General features: G+C 46.6%; 1 protein-coding gene across 1 annotated transcript in view; it reads left to right on the top strand.

Annotated features, from left to right (window-relative positions):
* The first annotated feature begins 14,363 nt into the window (after positions 1 to 14,363).
* Positions 14,364 to 23,356, top strand: part of FRMD8 (FERM domain containing 8) — a 61,830-nt gene continuing 52,837 nt past the window's right edge. Inside the window, exon 1 of the mRNA XM_073604895.1 lies at positions 14,364 to 14,509. The gene's annotated coding sequence lies outside the window, so the exon portion shown is untranslated. The remainder of the gene's footprint in view (positions 14,510 to 23,356) is intronic.

Here is a 23,356-nt window from a genome sequence, read left to right as displayed (position 1 = left end):
TCAGTTTATAGTCTATATAAAAAGATTATAGCAATGTGATAAACTGTGTACCCATAAAATGTCCATCCACAAATGGAAGCCTCCGCAGGGGATTAGAAGCAAAATCCAGCAGGAACTACAGAGTATAAAAGAGAAGAGGAGCCTCTAATGCCCCGTACACACGGTCGGATTTTCCAATGGAAAATGTCCGATCGGAGCGTGTTGTCGGAAATTCCGACCGTGTGTGGGCTCCATCGGACATTTTCCATCGGATTTTCCGACACACAAAGTTGGAGAGCAGGAGATAAAATTTTCCGACAACAAAATCCGATCGCGTCAATTCCGACCGTGTGTCCCCTGTTCCGACGCACAAAGTGCCACGCATGCTCAGAAGAAATTCCAAGACGGAACAGCTCGTTCTGGTAAACAGCATTCGCAATGGATACAGCACTTTCGTCACGCTGCAATGTTAAAAATGGTTTAATACAGCGCACTCTCTTCTTCTTAATAATGTGACAAGAATTAAGTAGTTTTGCTGCTCATATTCACACACACTTCTCACAAAGTTTTATTTTTGTTTTTTTATTGGGATTCCCTGAATATATTGTTATTAGTTGTCACATCTGACAGAATTTTTTTTTTTATTTAATTTTTTTGGGGATTTTAAGCCTTTTTTTTTTTTTTTTTTTAATGTTTGAATTTTTTCAAAGGCTGATCTTTGTTCAATGCTATTTTTATTTTTACTCCAGAATATTTTTGTGTGTGTTTTGTGTGTCAAGTTACCCCAACACCATTGATATCTTTTATTATGTAATCTCAAGGAGATTGTTTGGTGTTGGTGTCCCTTGTTCATTTCACATTGTATATTTGAAATGTACCTGAATCCTCACAAACCAACTGTCCTTTTTGAAGTAAAACACATAGGAGAGTATAATTCAAAACAAAAATCCTTTATTAAGGGCTCAGAACCAAACAAAGAGGAAGGCAACACTGGATAAACAGGAGAAATTAGCGAAGCCTGGGACCCCCACGGCAGACATCAATTCTTGAACATCAAAATTGGTGGCCTGAGGAGTCCATATGTAAGGGAGGGCAGTCTGGTCCAGAATTCGCAGAGATCCGGATAGCAGCAGATGACATGTGTGTCCCCAGGCTGTGGTACCACAAGAGGCTGCATTTTTTGGCCGACCAGACTGGATCCAGGGTCCTCACTTTCTGGTCTTCCTTTCACGCTTCATTCCGGGCTGTGGCTGTGCAGTTGGAGATGTGGCAGGAGGAGGAGTAGGACCTGGAGGAGGACTGGGAGGACCTGGAGGAGAAGGAGGAGGAGGAGGACCTGCAGGAGGAGGAGGAGGACCATCGCAAAGGTGTGTCTGAGCTGTCATTTGGCCCCTCATACCTTTGTTAAGAGCCTCCAATATGAGCGCCTCACACAAGACTTGTTGGCCCTCCTCCATCCTCTGCATTTTATATGCAATGACGGCAGCAATGTCCTCCTCCACGGTCTGTCGTGCTCCCAGGACCTCTGTAGCCCTCCAAAAGAGTCCTCCGGTAGCCTCCTCTAGGGCACTCCTCCTACTGCCACTTTCTCTTTTCAGGGGGGGGTGGAGGGACCTGCAGATCAGCCAGCCGGCTCGGCCCGGCCACCTCCTGGCTGAGACTTCCCTGTGTATGAAAATGGGACATGGTTGTAATGTTTTGCTTCATCAATCACAATCCTAAATTAGTACTCCAAACTAACATCTAGTTAACATCATTGATTGGACAAGCAGAAATATTTAGAGGAATGCTATACCTGGCTCAATCTGGGCTCCTCCACATGTTGCCTGGAAGGCCCAGGTTGGGCGTCAGAAGCCTCAGCCGGGGGGGGGGAAGGAAGCGTGGAAGGAAGACTGGAGAGGGATGGCCTGGGTTCAGTCTGGCCTGCCAGAAAATGCAGCCTGTCGTAGTACAACATCCTGGGGACATAGATGTCATCTGCTGCTCCGGATCTCTGTGAATCCAGGACTTTCTTGCGCTCCCTTAGATATGTGCTCCTCAGGCCACCAATTAATATCTTTAAATAGGTGATGTCTGCCATGGGGATCACCTGCTTCACAATTTCACACAATTGCACCAGTGCTGCCTTCCTCTTTGCTTGGTTCTTATGGGGGTGTTTAATCTCCCACAGACATGGCAGCTCCCTTAAGATATCTATGAATACTGACATGAAGTCATTGTCTTTCACTAAGATATCCATGTTCACTGCAAGACACAACACAAGACAAAGCCTAATGTCAGACAAAACTCTCCTAATCTTGTTACAATATAGGCTTCAATGTAGAAGCAGTATACGTACAAGTTTGTCTCTTACCTTCGTTCTTACGATCGGCGCGTCCAATGCTCCTTCCTCCGCTCACAGATCGTACGTAATACGCACGCGTGTTACGCTTTATACACACTGCGCATGCGTGTAACCCCGCCCGCCCCTGACGTTCTTTCTATTCTATTCCCCGCCCCTTTTCGTTCGGCGCAGTGGGGGAAGAGCACATGGCGGAGTCACAGCAGGTGCGTGCCAATTGCAGGAACGAGGAGGAGGAGGAGGAAAGCCCGGATCCGGACACGTCCCGATCCAGAAGGAGACGTTTTAAGGCCACAAATATGTCCTTTGGGGAGATGTTGGAGATGGTCGACATCATGAAGAAGTCCGACTATAAAGGAAAGTATGGGCCTTACCCCAACCCCAATATCAGAAAGGCCAAGATCATGGCGAAAGTGATCAAAAGTCTGCAGAAGAATTTCGGGGTACGACGATCGAAAGATCAGCTCAGGAAGCGGTGGTCGGACCTGAAATTGAGAGAGCCCGAGCAGTACCGAAAGATCCGGAGAGTGCTGCAAAAAAGTAAGTAGTTGTGCTGTGTTCCTATTCTTTCTGTCTTTATTGCGTTCGTGCTGCTCCATATGCTTTTCTTAATTGTACAGTTTAAAAGGGCAACTTTAATGTTCATGGGCCCATTATTCGTTCGTATCAAACATTTTTCTTTCGGCCTCTAAAACACCATTGTTTAGGCCATATGCATTTTCCCACATTTTTTTTGGGCCTACTTGGATGCCAAATAGTTGTTTGTGTAGATGGGTTTGTTACTAGAATGAAATGCCAACTAGATTGTGTGTAAGGAGAGGACACTGAGCAGCTGTTTTCACATCTGGACACTGGAGCACTAGTGTGGGACCCCAGAACACCATTTTTATTAGGGGGCCACACAGGTGCTCCAGTGTACACTATAGGGGGGTCTCCATCTGTGAAGCTTGTACTAAACAGGTAAAGTATTGCAGCTTGACAAAGGCCAATAAAAAAAATACATCTTGGAACTCGGCTAAAATAGGCAATTGTACCCCACTTCCAAGCAATGTTTCCTATTTCTAGTTCTGCCATCAAATATCTGTGTGCTAATTATACCATTTTTGTTTTACATAGGGGAGAAAAGACTCGGAGGACACCCCTCATCCGAGGAGACCATAGACCCTCCACCTCTGGAAGAAGGGGAACTAACACCAACCCAAGAAGAGCAGGAGGAAGAAGAAGATGTGGTGGAGATTGGCACCACAACAGGTGAGTGTCTGCGACCACAGGCTCAGGTAAAAGAGATGGATGGTGGCAGATTTTTGAGACCTGTTTTTGTTTTCTTTCTCTTTTTTTAGGTGATCGTGATGTTGTGGATCCAGAACGTTTCACATCAGAAAGTGCCCAGATCCTGATCGGGGAGATCATGGGGTGTAATGTCGAACTGCAAAACATACAGCAAAAAATCAATGATGTTATTAAAAAAAATAATAACATCATTGATGTTTTGGGGCGAATTTAAAACCCCACAAAATCACTTTTTGGATTGTGGTCCAATCTTTTAAATATTTTTGCAATGTTTTGAAAAGCCAAATTTGGAGGATGCACACAGTGTGCCAACATGTGCTATCTGCCATCACGGGAGATCAATGGACGCGTTTTGGGGGTGCAACCCCTTCCTCAATTATAAAGTAGTGTTGAGGAAGGGCTTGCTCCCCCAAAACACGTCCCTTGATCCCCCCTGATGGCAGATAGCACATGTTGACATTCGTAAATTGGTGTGCATCTTCCAAATTTGGCTTTTCCAGGGGTGATTTCCCCCCATCTGAACGCTATATCAAACCCAGTTCCTAAATACTGATGTCTGATATAGCCTTCAGGTTTTACCTAATGTGAACTTTGTAAGTTCAAGTTTTTTGGCTTTCTTGTTGGTTTTACACAGGCCTGTTTTATCTGAAAAGGACATTTCGATTTTTGATAATGCTACTGCAAAAATTGTTATACAACAAACATGTTGGTTTGTTTTAAAAACCTTTGGTAAATGCACATGTGATTGTGCAGGTATAAAAAAGTTGCTTACTCAAGAATGTGTGGATTATTGTCTCAACACTACAATACAACACTTTTGGGGTGATGTAATTGCTGTTTTCTGCAAAAATGGGTGTTATTTCCTAAGGGCAAATCCTCTTTGCACTACAAGTGCAGTTTTGGTGCAGTTGCAAGTGCACTTGTAGTGAAATGTGTTTTGCATTTAGGAAATAACAGCCAACAGTGCTTTGTATAAGGTTACTGTCAGAGAGTTCCCTTGGGCAGATGCGCTGTTGGTGGGCATCGCGGTGCGTCGGCGCGCGTCGGCAGGCGCGCGCGCCCGGTGTTTGGCGCCAACCTGCCTATTTAGGCCATCTGCACAGGGGGCTCGGTGCTGTCCGATCTTCAGCTTCCTGTGTTCCTGCTTCCTGCTTCCTGTTTCCTGTTTCCTGTTTGGTTCCGATCTCCCGACCACCGGCCTGTCTCTGTTTCTCCTTGTTTGCTGCCTGCCACTGATCCCGGACCGTCCTGACTACGAATCTGCCTGCTCCTCTGTACTGCGTTGCCCGCCTGCTGCCGACCTCTGCCTGTGACCGACCAACCCGCTCCACTCCTGCTCTGCACCCACTGCCTGTGCTCCAGTTGACTGGTGATCTCCATAACCATCTTAACCGGGATCTTCCTGCAGCTACCTGCCAGGCTCTCATACCACTCTGTGCTCCCGTGCCTCCTGTCCATACTACCAGGGGCCGGTAACCAGATACGTAAGGGAGGCCTCCCCCTGCTACATCGGGCTCACCTGTCTGCTACGCACAAGTCTGACAGTATCGGACAGCCATGTCCGAGCCCGAGCAGGGAACCTCCCCCATGGAGGAACTGTGTAGACACCTGGCGGGTCTCACGCAAGCTGTGAAGAGCCTCCAGGAAGGCTACACAAGGCTGGAAGAACAAGTCCAGGTCCTGTCAGCTCCAACCCATCCACAAGCTGCTTCATCGGCCGGAGCGCCATCTGCGCCCTCAGTAGTTATGCTACCTCCAGAGCCTAAGGTACCCGTACCCGAAAGATTTGCTGGGGACCGCAGTAAATTTCGTGCCTTCCGCAATGCCTGCGAGCTATACTTCGCCCTGCAACCTCGCACTTTTTCCTTGGAGGCGACCAAGGTGGGCTTTGTGATCTCCCTCTTGTCTGGTGAACCACAGACCTGGGCTCACCGCCTCCTGGAACAGAAGTCTGGAGCACTGGACAACCTTGATGCCTTTTTCACCGTCATGTCCCAGTTATATGAGGATCCTCAGGTAACAGCGACTGCCGAAGCCGCCCTGCACGCCCTTCAACAGGGGCGTAGAGCCGCAGAAGACTATGTGGTGGAATTTAGGCGGTGGAGTTCCGACACTGGTTGGAATGATGCGGCTTTACGTTATCAATTCCGCATGGGGTTGTCTGATCCCTTGAAGGATGAGTTAGCACGGGTCGGTGTACCCCAAACCTTGGATGAACTCATCAATCTGGCTATTCAGATCGACCGACGCCTCAGAGAGCGTCGCTCCGAGAGGTCTACCAGCCAATTCCGCCCTACCTGGATGCTACCCAAGGTTCCAAGCTCTCCCAGCCAGTCCTTCCCGGCACCAGCCACATCAGTTCCTGACACCTCCGAACCAATGCAACTCGGGCTATTCCGCCCTTCTCTCGATCCAGAAGAACGCCAACGCCGAAGAGTTAACAATCTCTGCATGTACTGTGGGGAGCCTGGACACTTCGTGAGGTCTTGCCCAAATAAGACACGTAAGTCGCTTAAGTCGCTGTCCATCTCTTCAATTTGTGCACCTGCTTTCTCTAAACCTGTTAATCATCTTGCTCTGTCTATCACCCTACAGCTTCCAGGAAAGATTATTCCAGCTACAGTCATCATTGATTCAGGAGCCTGCAGCTGTTTTATTGATCTGACCTTCGCTGCCAACCATCACATTCCTCTTCAGTCCAAAGTCCGGGGACTCTCGGTACATCTCGCAGATGGCTCCTCTCTTCGCTCCGGCCCTGTCACGCAGGAAACCATTCCTTTGTTGGCCACCATGGGCCCTAACCATCAAGAACTTCTGCGCCTGGATGCCATCTCCTCTCCCCTTTTTCCCATCATATTGGGGATGCCATGGTTACAGGCCCATAACCCCAGCATTGACTGGTCCAGTGGAGAAGTCAAGTTCTTGTCTCATTACTGCCGACAACACTGCTTACATACAAATTCTGCTGAGTCTACCCAATTACTCTGTTTAGACACCGAATCCGAACTTCAACAGGTGGTCCCTGCACCCTATTGGGACTTTCTGGACGTCTTTAGCAAAAAAGGAGCAGAGGCCTTACCTCCTCACAGGCCTTACGATTGCCCAATCGAGCTATTACCTGGAGCAGAAGTTCCCTTTGGAAGGATTTTCCCACTGACAGAGCAGGAGCTGGATACTCTAAAAATATATATCGACGAGAACCTGAAGAAAGGGTTTATCCGCCCTTCTACCTCTCCGGCCAGGGCTGGCATATTCTTTGTGGAGAAAAAGGACCATTCCTTGCGTCCTTGTATCGATTATCGGGAATTGAACAAAGTAACAATCAAGAACCGTTACCCGCTACCCTTAGTGCCCGAACTCTTCCAGAGATTAGGATCCGCAGTAATCTTTACCAAGCTAGATCTCCGTGGTGCCTACAACCTGATCCGCATTCGAGAAGGAGATGAGTGGAAGACAGCCTTTCGCACCAGATTTGGACATTACGAATACCTTGTCATGCCCTTCGGTCTGTGCAACGCACCTGCTACATTCCAACATTTTGTCAACGACATCTTCCGTGACTTTCTGGATCTTTATGTTATTGTCTACCTAGATGATATCCTGATCTTTTCCTCCTCAGTCTCAGATCATCGCAGGCATGTCGGAAATGTGTTAGCTCGTCTCAGGCAGCATGGACTTTATGCTAAACCAGAAAAATGCCAATTCGAACTTCAAAGCATCCAGTTTTTAGGCCTAATCATTTCTGTTGATGGTATAAAAATGGATCCGCAGAAAGTATCTGCCATTCTGGAGTGGCCCGCTCCCTCCGATAAAAAAGGGGTTCAAAGGTTCATCGGCTTCTCGAACTTTTACAGGAAGTTCATTAGGGGCTTCTCTACAATAATTGCCCCCATCACCGAAATAACCAGACAAGGGAATCGATTCCAGTGGTCCCTTGAGGCACAATCTGCCTTTGAAAAACTCAAGGAGCTGTTCACATCCGCCTCAATTTTAAAACACCCGGATCCTGCTCTACCATTCGTCCTTGAAGTGGACGCTTCGGAGGTCGCAGTCGGAGCTGTTCTGTCCCAACGGCAAGGCCCAAAGGCCCTTCTCTACCCAGTGGCCTTTTTCTCCCGCAAACTCTCTTCAGCGGAGAGAAATTATGATGTTGGCGATCGGGAGCTTCTGGCCATTAAATCCGCTTTGGAGGAGTGGCGTTATCTACTGGAGGGTGCAGCACACCCTATCCTGGTCTATACGGACCACAAAAATCTGGAGTATCTCCGAACTGCCAAAAGACTGAAACCCCGACAAGCAAGATGGGCTCTATTCTTCTCCAGATTTCAGTTTCATATAACGTACAGACCTGGTTCCAAGAATACCAAGCCGGATGCTCTTTCTCGTATGTTCCCTGATTCTGGCAAACCTGAGCATCCGGACACCATTCTTTCATCCGGAAATTTTCTTTTGCTTCAAGTGGATCTATTATCCCGCATAAAACAAGCTTCTTTAAATTGGACCCCAAGTTCCGGAGAGCTGGTGAGGGCCCAGGATGGTCTTTTTTGGCACAAGGGTAAAATCGTAGTCCCTGAAGATTTGAGGGTGGCAGTGCTGGAGCTCTGCCATGATCATAAGATGGCTGGACATTTCGGTGTGCTGAAGACAACGGAGTTAGTGCAGCGCACATTTTGGTGGCCTTTGTTAGTGAACGACTGCAAGAGCTATGTAGAATCTTGTACCACCTGTGCCCAGAACAAGAATAGCCGGACTAGAGCCTGGGGTCTGTTAAAGCCATTACCCGTCCCAGAAAGACCGTGGAAGATGATATCAATGGATTTCATTGTAGAGCTTCCCCAGTCAGAGGGTTTCTCTACCATCTTTGTCGTCGTAGACAGGTTAACCAAGATGGCTCACTTCCTGCCAATGAAGGGCACACCTTCGGCCATGGAGACAGCAAGGGTCTTCATTAAAGAGATTGTCAGGTTGCACGGAGTCCCATCGAACATCATATCTGATCGTGGTGTTCAGTTCACCTCACGGTTCTGGAAGGCTCTCTGTAACTCCCTGGAAATCGAGCTGGCACTCTCCTCCGCTTATCATCCCCAGACTAATGGGCAGACGGAGAGAACTAATCAAACTTTGGAGCAATACCTCCGTTGTTTTTCATCTTTCTCTCAGGACAACTGGGTCTCTCTGCTGCCAATCGCTGAGTTCTCCTATAACAACTCTCTACATTCGGCCATTAAGCAAACACCGTTTTTTGCCAATTACGGATTCCACCCGTCCTTTCTGCCCAGGTCTTTACCTGAATGTGCGATCCCTGCGGTCTCTGAGACCATGGACTTCTTTCTTTGTAACAACAAGCTCTTGCAGGATACCATGGCTAAGACCCAAGAGTATAATAAAAAGATGTTTGACAGGAAGAGGCGGGGAGAGCTCATCCTGGAACCTGGCAACCAGGTTTGGTTATCCACGACCAATATAAGAATGGCCTGCCCTTCAAGGAAATTGGGCCCCAAATTCTTGGGTCCGTTCGCAGTCAAGAAGAGGATTAACAATGTGGCCTATGAACTCAATCTACCTAGTACCCTGAAGATTCATCCGGTCTTTCACATTTCATTGCTGAAACCTGTTGTACCCAACACTTTTGCTGGTCGAAGTACTGACCCACCAGAACCCATAATTGTCGATAGCAAGGAAGAATTCGAGGTGGAAGCTATTCTGGATTGCAGGAAAAGACGCAACCAGTTGCAGTATTTGATCAAATGGAGGGGGTACGGACCAGAGGATAACTCCTGGGAGCCAGAGGGCAACTTACATGCCGAAGAGCTTCTGAGGTCTTTTAGGAGTACCCACGCTTCCAAATTGGCACAGTTGGACATCCGGAGGCTGCCCTTGAGGGGGGGGCACTGTCAGAGAGTTCCCTTGGGCAGATGCGCTGTTGGTGGGCATCGCGGCGCGTCGGCGCGCGTCGGCAGGCGCGCGCGCCCGGTGTTTGGCGCCAACCTGCCTATTTAGGCCATCTGCACAGGGGGCTCGGTGCTGTCCGATCTTCAGCTTCCTGTGTTCCTGCTTCCTGCTTCCTGTTTCCTGTTTCCTGTTTGGTTCCGATCTCCCGACCACCGGCCTGTCTCTGTTTCTCCTTGTTTGCTGCCTGCCACTGATCCCGGACCGTCCTGACTACGAATCTGCCTGCTCCTCTGTACTGCGTTGCCCGCCTGCTGCCGACCTCTGCCTGTGACCGACCAACCCGCTCCACTCCTGCTCTGCACCCACTGCCTGTGCTCCAGTTGACTGGTGATCTCCATAACCATCTTAACCGGGATCTTCCTGCAGCTACCCGCCAGGCTCTCATACCACTCTGTGCTCCCGTGCCTCCTGTCCATACTACCAGGGGCCGGTAACCAGATACGTAAGGGAGGCCTCCCCCTGCTACATCGGGCTCACCTGTCTGCTACGCACAAGTCTGACAGTTACACAATCACAACATTTTCTGGACTCAACACATTTCTGTCAGGGTCAGCTAAAACAAACACAAGCAGTAAATGTCCACCAAGAATTTTTTTATTAAAAAAAAGCTTCACAGATTGTCTGGCATATTTATAGCCCCCCTACCCGCAAAGAACTCCAGGTAGCGTAACCGGACATCACGGGCACTCAGGGAGGGCAAGCCAGGATGGCCACTTTCAAGCGCCGTCAGTGTGGTTTGATGTAGGATTCCGGCCTCAGGCCCAACTGAGCCAGCATAGTTGGCCGAATGTTTCCTTAAAAAGTTATGGAGAACACAGCATGCCAGTATAATATGGTTCAGTTTATACTCCGCCATATGGATGGGTGTCAGAAATAGTCGGAACCGGCTGGCCAGGATTCCAAATGTGTTTTCCACCACTCTTCGGGCTCTGGCCAGCCGGTAATTAAAAACCCTCTGTTCCGGGGTGAGGGTCCTCATTGGGAATGGCCGCATCAGGTGGTCCCCCAGCGCAAACGCTTCATCAGCAACGAACACAAATGGGAGTCCTTCAACATTGTCCTCTGGAGCTGGCAAGTCCAAGCTGCCATTCTGGAGATGCCTGTAAAACTCCGTCTGGGCGATGACTCCACCATCGGACATCCGGCCATTCTTCCCCACGTCCACATACAGGAAGTCGTAATTAGCCGACACCACCGCCAATATCACTATACTATTGAACCCCTTGTAATTATAATAGTACGACCCCGAGTTGGGTGGTGGGATGATGTGGACGTGTTTCCCATCAATTGCCCCTCCCCAGTTAGGAAAGTCCCACCGCTGGGCAAAGTGGGAGGCCACAGTCTGCCATTCCTGTGGCGTGGAAGGAAACTGTTGAGGAAAAAACAATAAACATTACTATTTTTTCACAGAAACATGGCAAGCAGATTAGGCACAAACATTATGTGGCAACCTCCAGATAGCATTTAGTAAGGGGAATTTAACAAGGCCAAAGTATAAGGTACACCTATCATATTCCCCCTCCCCCCTCTCATGGGCCATTTCTAACATTATTGGGGGGGGGGGGGATCTTGGACAGGTAACCCTCTTCACTTCATTGAGAGCTGAATGCCTAAATAATGGGTATTACTTGGAACAGCCCCTCCTTAGTTACGCTATTGGCAGACCACTGGACAGGTAAGAAGTGTCTTAATACAAAGATATAAATACACATTGTACACATTTGAGGACATTTGGACATTCTGCTATTACCTATCAAGATAATAATAGAATACAAAAACTTGAAACAGTACCATTGGAAAGTATACAGGCAGGCCCTTGCACTACATGCTTTGGGCAATTCATCCATAAATCTGACCAGTAAAGAGGTGGGTATAGTGTGTATGGGTTTGGCAAAGTCAGCAGATAGATGATTGAGGATACATAGAGAATTGGGATCAGCTGACTTAGCAGTTGGGGGAGGGAGGGTTACAAAAATTATTTGGAGACACCAACAAAAAAAAAGCCTCTGGCACTCTGCCAGAATTTAAATAAAAAATAACATTTCCAAACATTTTAGGGGGTGTTTGGGGTAAAGCACTACTATGGAGCTGATAAAATACATTGTTAAGTGACTACATGAGGTGAATATAGGCCAGGAGACACCATGCTGGGGAGGTTATTGAAGGGCAAATATGTATGAAGGACCTAAAATAATAATTACATAAAAATCCAGCATGCATGAGAAAAAAGGGGACATTCACAGCATATTACAATCATGGTAATTAGGGAATGAGGAAAGAAATACAATATATTAGCAAACATTAAATACAATAAAATGTGATATAAAAGGATAAAAATCTTACCTTCATATACTCCTTCTGCAGGACCTGGATGATGGCAGAACAGGTCTCTGGGATAATGATCCCCAGAGCCTGGGGGGAGATGCCTGTTGAGAACTTCAAGTCCTGCAGGCTTCTCCCTGTCGCCAAAAACCGCAGGGTAGCGACCAACCTCTGCTCCGAAGTGATGGCTTGCCTCATGCAGGTATCCTGCCTGCTGATATAGAGGGTCAGCGAAGCCAACAAACGGTGAAACACGGGGTCCGTCATCCTGAGAAAGTTCCTGAAATCATCAGGATTATTCTCACGGATCTCACGGAGCAAAGGCATATGAGAGAACTGGTCAAGCTGAAGCAACCAATTCTTGGTCCATGAACTCCTCCCCACCCTGTTCATGGACTGGACTTGTGTCAAGGTCAGGACCCCAACACCAAGCCCCCGCACAGCACGAACTCTACGAGGAGTACGCATACGAAACATGGCTAGAAAACGGTCGGCTGCTCAGAACGAAGTAACAGAACGCACTGAAGAACAGCAAGGCCTGTGAAGAGCGACCTGAAAACCAGTAACGAACGAACAAGAATACAATGACTACTTAAAGTCACGCGGAACTTGCTTGCACGCACTGAAGAGCAGATACAAACCCACAAGCACAAACTGAACGGCAGAAAACGATCTGAAAGCCACGAGTCTGAAAAAGCGCAAATCGTCTCTCACCAAACTTTTACTAACACGAGATTAGCAAAAGGAGCCCAAAGGGTGCCGCGCTTGGTTCTGAACCGGCTTTTTCTAGTCTCGTCGTACGTGGTGTACGTGACCGTGTGGTTGGCGATCGGAAATTCCGACAACTTTGTGCTACAGTGTGTAGACAAAAAAAGTTTGAGCCAACACCTGTCGGAAAAAATCCTAGGATTTTGTTGTCAGAATGTCCGAACAAAGTCCGACCGTGTGTACGCCCTATAAGTGTAGCAATATGATAACATTTAATGAAGGTCCAACATTTAGCAACTCACATGGTTAATGATTAAAAGAGGCAGATCTAAGTATGCAGGCATCTGGGGTAAAGTTGTCCACGTAGACCGTCCTCTGCACCGCCGTCTCTCAATGCTGTCGGTCTGCAATCATGACCAGTAAGACTACCCTGCAGTAGAGCGATCTGAAAGCGAAGCTTGAAGTGCTCGTGGAGAGCAGCTTGGAAGGGACGACATCGATGGAGGTGCAGAGGATGGTTTATGTGGACACCTTAAGGCCTCTTTCACACTAACGATCCGTATGTCCGTTTTTCATCCTTCCCTTTTCGGATGAAAAACGGACATACATGAATCTCTATGGAGCGTCGGATGTCAGCGGTGACATGTCCGCTGACATCCGACCCGCTCCGATCCTACTTTTCCATCCGTTTTCGGATCGGATCGGGTGACGACGGACACTACGATCCGTCATCATCCGATCCCCCCATAGGGGAGAGCGGCGCTCTGACAGGTCCATCGCTGCACAGTGTGCAGCGATGGACCTGTCATCTTCCTGCTAAGCGGGGATCGGCGGAGCGATCCCCGCTGAGCAAGCGGATATTCACGGGGCGGATCATCACTGATCCGCCCCGTGAGAAAGAGCCCTCACTCTAGATGCCTGCATACTTTGATATGCCTGTTTTAATCAGCCATGTGAGTTGCTAAATGTTGTACCTTCATTAAATGTAACTATATTGCTACACTTAGAGGCACCTCTCTTCTCTTTTATACTCAGTTGTGACATGATGCTACCTGTATGTCAAGACATCGCTTATATATCAAGTCAAAATGTATTAGAAAATTTTGCTTGTCTTGCAAAACGCTCTCAAACCAAGTAACTCTCAATCCAATGTTTTTTCTGTATATTGGACAAAATAATAAAAAAAAAACGCAGTGTTGATCAAATACCACTAAAAGAAAGCTCTATTTGTGTGAAAACAATGATAGACATTTCATTTGAGTACAGCGTTGCATGACTGTCTATTGTCCAATTACCAGTCAGTAGCAAAAAAATGTCCCGGTCATGAAGGGGGTAAAATCTCTCTGGAGCTATAGTGGTTAAGGGGGCAATTAACCCTTAGGGTGGGGCAGCACTGCAAAGGCAGATTTTTTTGTGTTCAGCATTTAAAAAAAAAAAAAAATTTAGTCTTTTTTTTATTTTGTTTTTATTTGTAGTGAATGCCTCTTTAACTGAAGCCATTCCGCTATAAACTAAGCATGACCTGTCCGTGGCTCTCGTCATATTTTCCTCTCGCCCTCATCCTCCTGGAAGACTTTCACATTCCCGTCAGCCAAGGCGGGAAAGCGCCTGGAAAAACACTCGCTCAGTCCACAGAAGTTGAGCTCAGCCTGACGTCATCGCCGGCTCCTCCGCAAACTTTGGTATCCAAACAGACCGCGCATTCCAGAACGCAATTGGACGCCAGTCGGAAAATAGGAAGTGACAGCGACGTGATTGGTTAGCCTCTAGTTGGTTGTACAGCCAGAGCGAGGCGTGAAACGCAGGTCTGATGCCGTTATTGGACAATAGTTTTCATGGGGAGGAGAGTCAGTTTCCTGGTTGTAGCAGAGCCGAGGGCGAGCAGGGCAGACAGCTGGTGCAATCGTCTGTTTTGGGGTGAGTTGTACAGCGTTGGGGTTTGAATTATATTTGTACCCCTTGTATGTGAGCTGGGGGTCTGGGACATTCTAAAGGCGGCCACGGATGTGTCTGTACACTGAGCAGAATCCACACAACTTCACTGCCTTAAAGAGAACCTGTCATGATTGGGCTTGTGGAAGAATTGTATGATCAGACTTAAAGGGTTTGTTCACCTTGGTAATAAAATGTGCAGTGCAGACAGGGGGGCCCAGCAGTTTACACATTGTGTGGTAGTGTAAACAGATGTGTATAAATGACCTACCTATGGGCTTCCACCAAAACACAGTGCTGCATATATGTCAGTATGGATGGTATATCTCCCCTCACCCCCATCATCATCACAGGAAGGAGCCAGTGCCCCCCCCCCCCTCCTCCACATAAGCACACATGCTAAAAGTCATGGCTGAGCGCTCTGTGTTCAGTGACTCACCAGCTAGTGAAGCCAAGATTAGGATAATAACTCCAGAGGCCACGTCTTTAAAGCCCAAAGGCTCAGCTCCAAAAGATTACACACAGGTATAAAGATCTTTAGTTATAGCCACATGACTTTCATTTATTTTTAAACCTCACTGGACTCTATAGGGTACATTTATATTATATTATATTATATTAAACATGACAAGTGATCAGCCATCATTGACAAATTCTAACCAATTTTTAAAGTGGTTATAAAGTAAACACGTGTGTGTATGTATGTGTGTATATATATATATATATATATATATATATATATATATATATATATATATATAATTTTTTTTTGTTGATAAATATGTTATGCTTACCTGCTCTGTGCACAGGGTGGCCCCTAGCCTCCTCCTCTGGGGTCCCCCACCAGCACTCTTGGCTCCTCCTCTTCTCCGTGTGCTGCCGTAGGAAATCGCTTCCTATGGTGGCACACCTGCGCGCTTGCTCTTAAGCCGAGCTGTGTATCTTTAGACACACACAGCTCACTGCATTTGAATTACAGCAGCAGGAGCCAATGGCTGTGAGAGGGGGGAGAGAGAGAGAACCTACCGTGCAGATGGGCACAGCAGTGGATCAATACAGAAATCCAGTAAGTATTTAGGGAAGGGTGGTTGGGAGAACAACTAGTGAAAGTTGTGTGTGGTGTTTTTTTTTTTTTTTATTTATTCAAAAATCATCCTTACCTAGGTGGATGCAGCATCTGTCCCCCGCCATCTCTAAGACTGAGAACCAAGCAATCAAAGACCAATGATTGCTCAGTTCCCAGAGTTCCGTGAACAGAGAGCTGGTGACTGTCAGTCTTCGGCTCTCCGGCTCATGGAGGAGGGGGTGGGAGCGGCTGGCTCAGGCTCTCAATGGCTTTCAACGGCTTATTGAGAGGAGTAGCCAGGTGCCGATCCAGGGTTGTGGGTGAATCCTGACTTTGTCACAATCTTGCCCCAGCCTGGACTGGCTCTGTGACATCAGTCGACAGCAGGCTTCAGCCCGCTGTCTGCTGAAAAACGGGTCACAGCAGTACAGAATGAACTGCACTCTTGTGACTCGTAGGAGGAGTAAAGCCAAATGAGCTTTGTCTGTACTTCTCCTTTAACGCAGGTAATGTAATAAGATAAAGAAGAAGAAAAAAAATGTTTGGAACCACTTTAATACAATGATTTCCTGTGGTTGTCAGCTCCATCTAGTAGCTATAATGATGTTGTTTTTCTGACTGTGGTGTTTCAGAAAAAAATTACTGCATTATGGCCTCTAGACAGAATTGGCAATCATAGGGAAATCAATGTATTAGGCCTCATTTACACAGGCGTACTGATCCCCGCACCAGTGTGAAGGGCCATCCTCACCCACATGGGATGCTCAGGTCTTTGTTGCAGGCAGCCTGTTCTGATAAATGACAGGCAGCCAGCTTCACAGACCTGCATGGATCTCCAAGTGCATCCTGGTGTGTGCATCCATGCGGATCTGATGCACGGATCAGAACGCAGTCTGTTTATGTGCAGCCAGGTTGTCTGTCATTTATTTGAACAGGCCGCCTGCACGTAACTGCACACCTGTGCATTCCATGCGGGTGTACAGATCAGTACGCCAATGGGAATGAGGCCTACAAAAAAATACGGTCAGAGTCCGTCAAGGATGGGTGAATCTATCTATCTATCTATCTATCTATCTATCTATCTATCTATCTATCTATCTTTTCTCTATATCTATCTCTCCTGACAGTCAAAGGGTTAAAGCGTGCAACGATCGATGTGAGCTTGTGTTGGTAATCTTCGTCAACCTCTGCTCTTTGATGTACTAGTCATCACTTCTAATACCATGTACACACGAGTGGAATGCCCGACAGAAAAAGTCAGACGGGAGCTTTTCATCATATATTCTGATCATGTGCATGCCCCATCGGACTTTTTACGTTAAATTCTGACGGACCTAGAAAGAGAACATGTTCTAAATTTTTCCGACGGAACCAATTCCTATCGGGAAAACCGATCGTCTGTATGCTGTTCCGATGTACCAAAAACGATGCATGCTCTGAAGCAAGTACGAGACGGAAGCTATTGGTTACTGGCTATTGAACTTCCGTTTTCTAGTCCCGTCGTACGTGTTGTATGTCACCGCATTCTGGACGGTCGGAATTTGGTGTGACCGTGTGTATGCAAGACAGCTTGAGCGGAATGCAGTCAGAACTCCATCAGGAAAAACCTTCAGAGTTTATTCCGATGGGAAAACCGGTCGTGTGTACAGGGCATTAGGGGCAGCTATCTAATGAGCTGTAAAGGCTTTTAACCACTTGCCGACCGCCGCACGACTATATACGTCGGCAGAATGGCACGGGCAGGCAAAAGGACGTGTATGTACGTCCTTGCCTGCCCGCGGGTGGGGGGTCCGATCGGACCCCCCCCCCGGTGCCTGCGGCGGTCGGCAAATCTTCCCCGGCGATCGGAGGTGAGGGGGAGGCCATCCATTCGTGGCCCCCCCCTCGCGATCGCTCTCAGCCAATGGGATCATTTCCCTGCCTCTGTATTGTACACAGAGGCAGAGGAAATGATGTCATCTCTCCTCGGCTCGGTATTTTCCGTTCCGGGCCGAGGAGAGAAGACTGCAATGTAAGTGCACAACACACACACACACACACACAGTAGAACATGCCAGGCACACAAAACACCCCGATCCCCCCCCCGATCGCCCCCCGATCACCCCACCCCCCCCCCCCCCCCCCCCCCCCGTCACAAACTGACACCAAGCAGGTTTTTTTTTTTTTTTCTGATTACTGTATTGGTGTCAGTTTGTGACAGTTACAGTGTCAGGGCAGTGAATATTACCCCCCTTTAGGTCTAGGGTACCCCCCTAACCCCCCCTAATAAAGTTTTAACCCCTTGATCACCCCCTGTCACCAGTGTCGCTAAGCGATCATTTTTCTGATCGCTGTATTGGTGTCGCTGGTGACGCTAGTTAGGGACGTAAATATTTAGGTTCGCCGTCAGCGTTTTATAGCGACAGGGACCCCCATATACTACCTAATAAATGTTTTAACCCCTTGATTGCCCCCTAGTTAACCCCTTTCACCACTGATCACCGTATAACCGTTACGGGTGACGCTGGTTAGTTTGTTTATTTTTTATAGTGTCAGGGCACCCGCCGTTTATTACCGAATAAAGATTTAGCCCCCTGATCACCCGACGGTGATATGCGTCGCCCCAGGCAGCGTCAGATTAGCGCCAGTACCGCTAACACCCACGCACGCAGCATACGCCTCCCTTAGTGGTATAGTATCTGTACAGATCAATATCTGATCCGATCAGATCTATACTAGCGTCCCCAGCAGTTTAGGGTTCCCAAAAACACAGTGTTAGCGGGATCAGCCCAGATACCTGCTAGCACCTGCGTTTTGCCCCTCCACCCGGCCCAGCCCAGCCCACCCAAGTGCAGTATCGATCGATCACTGTCACTTACAAAACACTAAACGCATAACTGCAGCGTTCGCAGAGTCAGGCCTGATCCCTGTGATCGCTAACAGTTTTTTTGGTAGCATTTTGGTGAAATGGCAAGCACCAGCCCCAGGCAGCGTCAGGTTAGTGCCAGTACCGCTAACACCCACGCACCGTACACCTCCCTTAGTGGTATAGTATCTGAACGCATCAATATCTGATCCGATCAGATCTATACTAGCGTCCCCAGCAGTTTAGGGTTCCCAAAAACGCAGTGTTAGCGGGATCAACCCAGATACCTGCTAGCAACTGCGTTTTACCCCTCCGCCCGGCCCAGCCCAGCCCACCCAAGTGCAGTATCGATCGATCACTGTCACTTACAAAACACTAAACGCATAACTGCAGCGTTCGCAGAGTCAGGCCTGATCCCTGCGATCGCTAACAGTTTTTTTTGGTAGCGTTTTGGTGAACTGGCAAGCACCAGCCCCAGGCAGCGTCAGGTTAGTGCCAGTAGCGCTAACACCCACGCACGCACCGTACACCTCCCTTTAGTGGTATAGTATCTGAACTGATCAATATCTGATCCGATCAGATCTATACTGGCGTCCCCAGCAGTTTAGGGTTCCCAAAAACGCAGTGTCAGCGGGATCAGCCCAGATACCTGCTAGCACCTGCGTTTTGCCCCTCCGCCCGGCCCAGCCCAGCCCACCCAAGTGCAGTATCGATCGATCACTGTCACTTACAAAACACTAAATGCATAACTGCAGCGTTCGCAGAGTCAGGCCTGATCCCTGCGATCGTTAACAGTTTTTTTGGTAGCGTTTTGGTGAACTGGCAAGCGCCAGCGGCCTAGTACACCCCGGTTGTAGTCAAACCAGCACTGCAGTAACACTTGGTGACGTGGCGAGTCCCATAAGTGCAGTTCAAGCTGGTGAGGTGGCAAGCACAAATAGTGTCCCGCTGCCACCAAGAAGACAAACACAGGCCCGTCGTGCCCATAGTGCCCTTCCTGCTGCATTCGCCAATCCTAATTGGGAACCCACCACTTCTGCAGCGCCCGTACTTCCCCCATTCACATCCCCAACCAAATGCAGTCGGCTGCATGAGAGGCATTTTTATGTCCTCCCGAGTACCCCTACCCAACGAACCCCCCTAAAAAAGATGTTGTGTCTGCAGCAAGCGCGGATATAGGCGTGACACCCTCTATTATTGTCCCTCCTGTCCTGACAATCCTGGTCTTTGCATTGGTGAATGTTTTGAACGCTACCATTCACTAGTTGAGTATTAGCGTAGGGTACAGCATTGCACAGACTAGGACACACTTTCACAGGGTCCCCCAAGATGCCATCGCATTTTGAGAGACCCGAACCTGGAACCGGTTACAGTTATAAAAGTTACAGTTACAAAAAAAGTGTAAAAAAAAAAAAAAAAAAAAAAAAAAAAAAAACACAAACAAAAATATAAAATAAAAAATAATAGTTGTAGTTTTATTGTTCTCTCTCTATTCTCTCTCTCTCTCTCTATTCTCTCTATTGTTCTGCTCTTTTTTACTGTATTCTATTCTGCAATGTTTTATTGTTATTATGTTTTATCATGTTTGCTTTTCAGGTCTGCAATTTTTTATACTTTACCGTTTACTGTGCTTTATTGTTAACCATATTTTTGTCTTCAGGTACAGCATTCACGACTTTGAGTGGTTATACCAGAATGATGCCTGCAGGTTTAGGTATCATCTTGGTATCATTCTTTTCAGCCAGCGGTCGGCTTTCATGTAAAAGCAATCCTAGCGGCTAATTAGCCTCTAGACTGCTTTTACAAGCAGTGGGAGAGAATGCCCCCCCCCCCCACCGTCTTCCGTGTTTTTCTCTGGCTCTCCTGTCTCAACAGGGAACCTGAGAATGCAGCCGGTGATTCAGCCAGCTGACCATAGAGCTGATCAGAGACCAGAGTGGCTCCAAACATCTCTATGGCCTAAGAAACCGGAAGCTACGAGCATTTTATGACTTAGATTTCGCCGGATGTAAATAGCGCCATTGGGAAAGCATTTTATCATACCGATCTTGGTGTGGTCAGATGCTTTGAGGGCAGAGGAGAAATCTAGGGTCTAATAGACCCCAATTTTTTCAAAAAAGAGTACCTGTCACTACCTATTGCTATCATAGGGGATATTTACATTCCCTGAGATAACAATAAAAATGATTAAAAAAAAAAAAAAAATGAAAGGAACAGTTTTAAAATAAGATAAAAAAGCAAAAAAATAATAAAGAAAAAAAAAAAAAAAAAAAAAAAGCACCCCTGTCTCCCCTGCTCTCGCGCTAAGGCGAACGCAAGCGTCGGTCTGGCGTCAAATGTAAACAGCAATTGCACCATGCATGTGAGGTATCACCGCGACGGTCAGATCGAGGGCAGTAATTTTAGCAGTAGACCTCCTCTGTAAATCTAAAGTGGTAACCTGTAAAGGCTTTTAAAGGCTTTTAAAAATGTATTTATTTTGTTGTCACTGCACGTTTGTGCGCAATTGTAAAGCATGTCATGTTTGGTATCCATGTACTCGGCCTAAGATCATCTTTTTTATTTCATCAAACATTTGGGCAATATAGTGTGTTTTAGTGCATTAAAATGTAAAAAAGTGTGTTTTTCCCCAAAAAATGCGTTTGAAAAATCGCTGCGCAAATACTGTGTGAAAAAAAAAAATAAAACACCCACCATTTTAATCTGTAGGGCATTTGCTTTAAAAAAAAATATAATGTGTGGGGGTTCAAAGTAATTTTCTTGCAAAAAAAAATAATTTTTTCATGTAATCAAAAAGTGTCAGAAAGGGCTTTGTCTTCAAGTGGTTAGAAGAGTGGGTGATGTGTGACATAAGCTTCTAAATGTTGTGCATAAAATGCCAGGACAGTTCAAACCCCCCCAAATGACCCCATTTTGGAAAGTAGACACCCCAAGCTATTTGCTGAGAGGCATGTCGAGTCCATGGAATATTTTATATTGTGACACAAGTTGCGGGAAAGAGACAAATTATTATTTATTTTTTTTTTTTTTTTTTTGCACAAAGTTGTCACTAAATGATATATTGCTCAAACATGCCATGGGAATATGTGAAATTACACCCCAAAATACATTCTGTTGCTTCTCCTGAGTACGGGGATACCACATGTGTGAGACTTTTTGGGAGCCTAGCCACGTAAACCCCGAAAACCAAGCACCGCCTTCAGGCTTTCTAAGGGCGTAAATTTTTGATTTCACTCTTCACTGCCTATCACAGTCTCGGAGGCCATGGAATGCCCAGGTGGCACAAACCCCCCCCCAAATGACCCCATTTTGGAAAGTAGACACCCCAAGCTATTTGCTGAGAGGTATAGTGAGTATTTTGCAGACCTCACTTTTTGTCACAAAGTTTTGAAAATTAAAAAAAGAAAAAAAAAATTTTTTTTTTTGTCTTTCTTCATTTTCAAAAACAAATGAGAGCTGCAAAATACTCACCATGCCTCTCAGCAAATAGCTTGGGGTGTCTACTTTCCAAAATGGGGTCATTTGGGGGGGGTTTGTGCCACCTGGGCATTCCATGGCCTCCGAAACTGTGATAGGCAGTGAAGAGTGAAATCAAAAATGTACACCCTTAGAAATCCTGAAGGCGGTGATTGGTTTTCGGGGTCCCGTACGCGGCTAGGCTCCTAAAAAGTCCCACACATGTGGTATCCCCGCACTCAAGAGAAGCAGCAGAATGTATTTTGGGGTGCAATTCCACATATGCCCATGACCTGTGTGAGCAATATATCATTTAGTGACAACTTTGTGCAAAAAATAAATAAATAAATAAATAAATTGTCACTTTCCCGCAACTTGTGTCAAAATATAAAATAGTCCATGGACTCAACATGCCTCTCAGCAAATAGCTTGGGGTGTCTACTTTCCAAAATGGGGTCATTTGGGGGGGGTTTGTGCCATCTGGGCATTTTATGGCCTTCAAAACTGTGATAGGTAGTGAGGAGTAAAATCAAAAATGTACGCCCTTAGAAATCCTGAAGGCAGTGATTGGTTTTCGGGGCCCTGTATGCGGCTAGGCTCCCAAAAAGTCCCACACATGTGGTATCCCCATACTCAGGAGAAGCAGCTAAATGTATTTTGGGGTGCAATTCCACATATGCCCATGGCCTGTGTGAGCAATATATCATTTAGTGACAACTTTTTGTAATTTTTTTTTTTTTTTTTTCATTATTCAATCACTTGGGACAAAAAAAATGAATATTCAATGGGCTCAACATGCCTCTCAGCAATTTCCTTGGGGTGTCTACTTTCCAAAATGGGGTCATTTGTGGGGGTTTTGTACTGCCCTGTCATTTTAGCACCTCAAGAAATGACATAGGCAGTCATAAATTAAAGACTGTGTAAATTCCAGAAAATGTACCCTAGTTTGTAGGTGCTATAACTTTTGCGCAAACCAATAAATATACACTTATTGACATTTTTTTTACCAAAGACATGTGGCCAAATACATTTTGGCCTATATGTATGACTAAAATTGAGTTTATTGGATTTTTTTTTAGAACAAAAAGTAGAAAATATCATTTTTTTTCAAAATTTTCGGTCTTTTTCCGTGTATAGCGCAAAAAATAAAAACGGCAGAGGTGATCAAATACCATCAAAAGAAAGCTCTATTTGTGGGAAGAAAAGGACGCAAATTTCGTTTGGTTACAGCATTGCATGACCGCGCAATTAGCAGTTAAAGCGACGCAGTGCCAAATTGTAAAAAGTGCTCTGGTCAGGAAGGGGGTAAATCCTTCCGGGGCTGAAGTGGTTAAAGAATCACCTTTGTATAATGTTGGGTAGCCTGGTTTTTGACATTTTGCTTGAAGTGTTTGTTACCCATTTACTACAACCATTCCCTACCTTTTACAAATGTTTATTTCCCTTTAATATTTAGTTTAAAAGA

The sequence above is a fragment of the Aquarana catesbeiana genome, linkage group LG11 (assembly GCF_042186555.1).
Source record: "Aquarana catesbeiana isolate 2022-GZ linkage group LG11, ASM4218655v1, whole genome shotgun sequence".
In the NCBI taxonomy this organism is placed as follows: domain Eukaryota; kingdom Metazoa; phylum Chordata; class Amphibia; order Anura; family Ranidae; genus Aquarana; species Aquarana catesbeiana.
The sequence above is the reverse complement of the archived record's forward strand: the minus strand, read 5'-3'. Positions and strand labels throughout refer to the sequence as shown.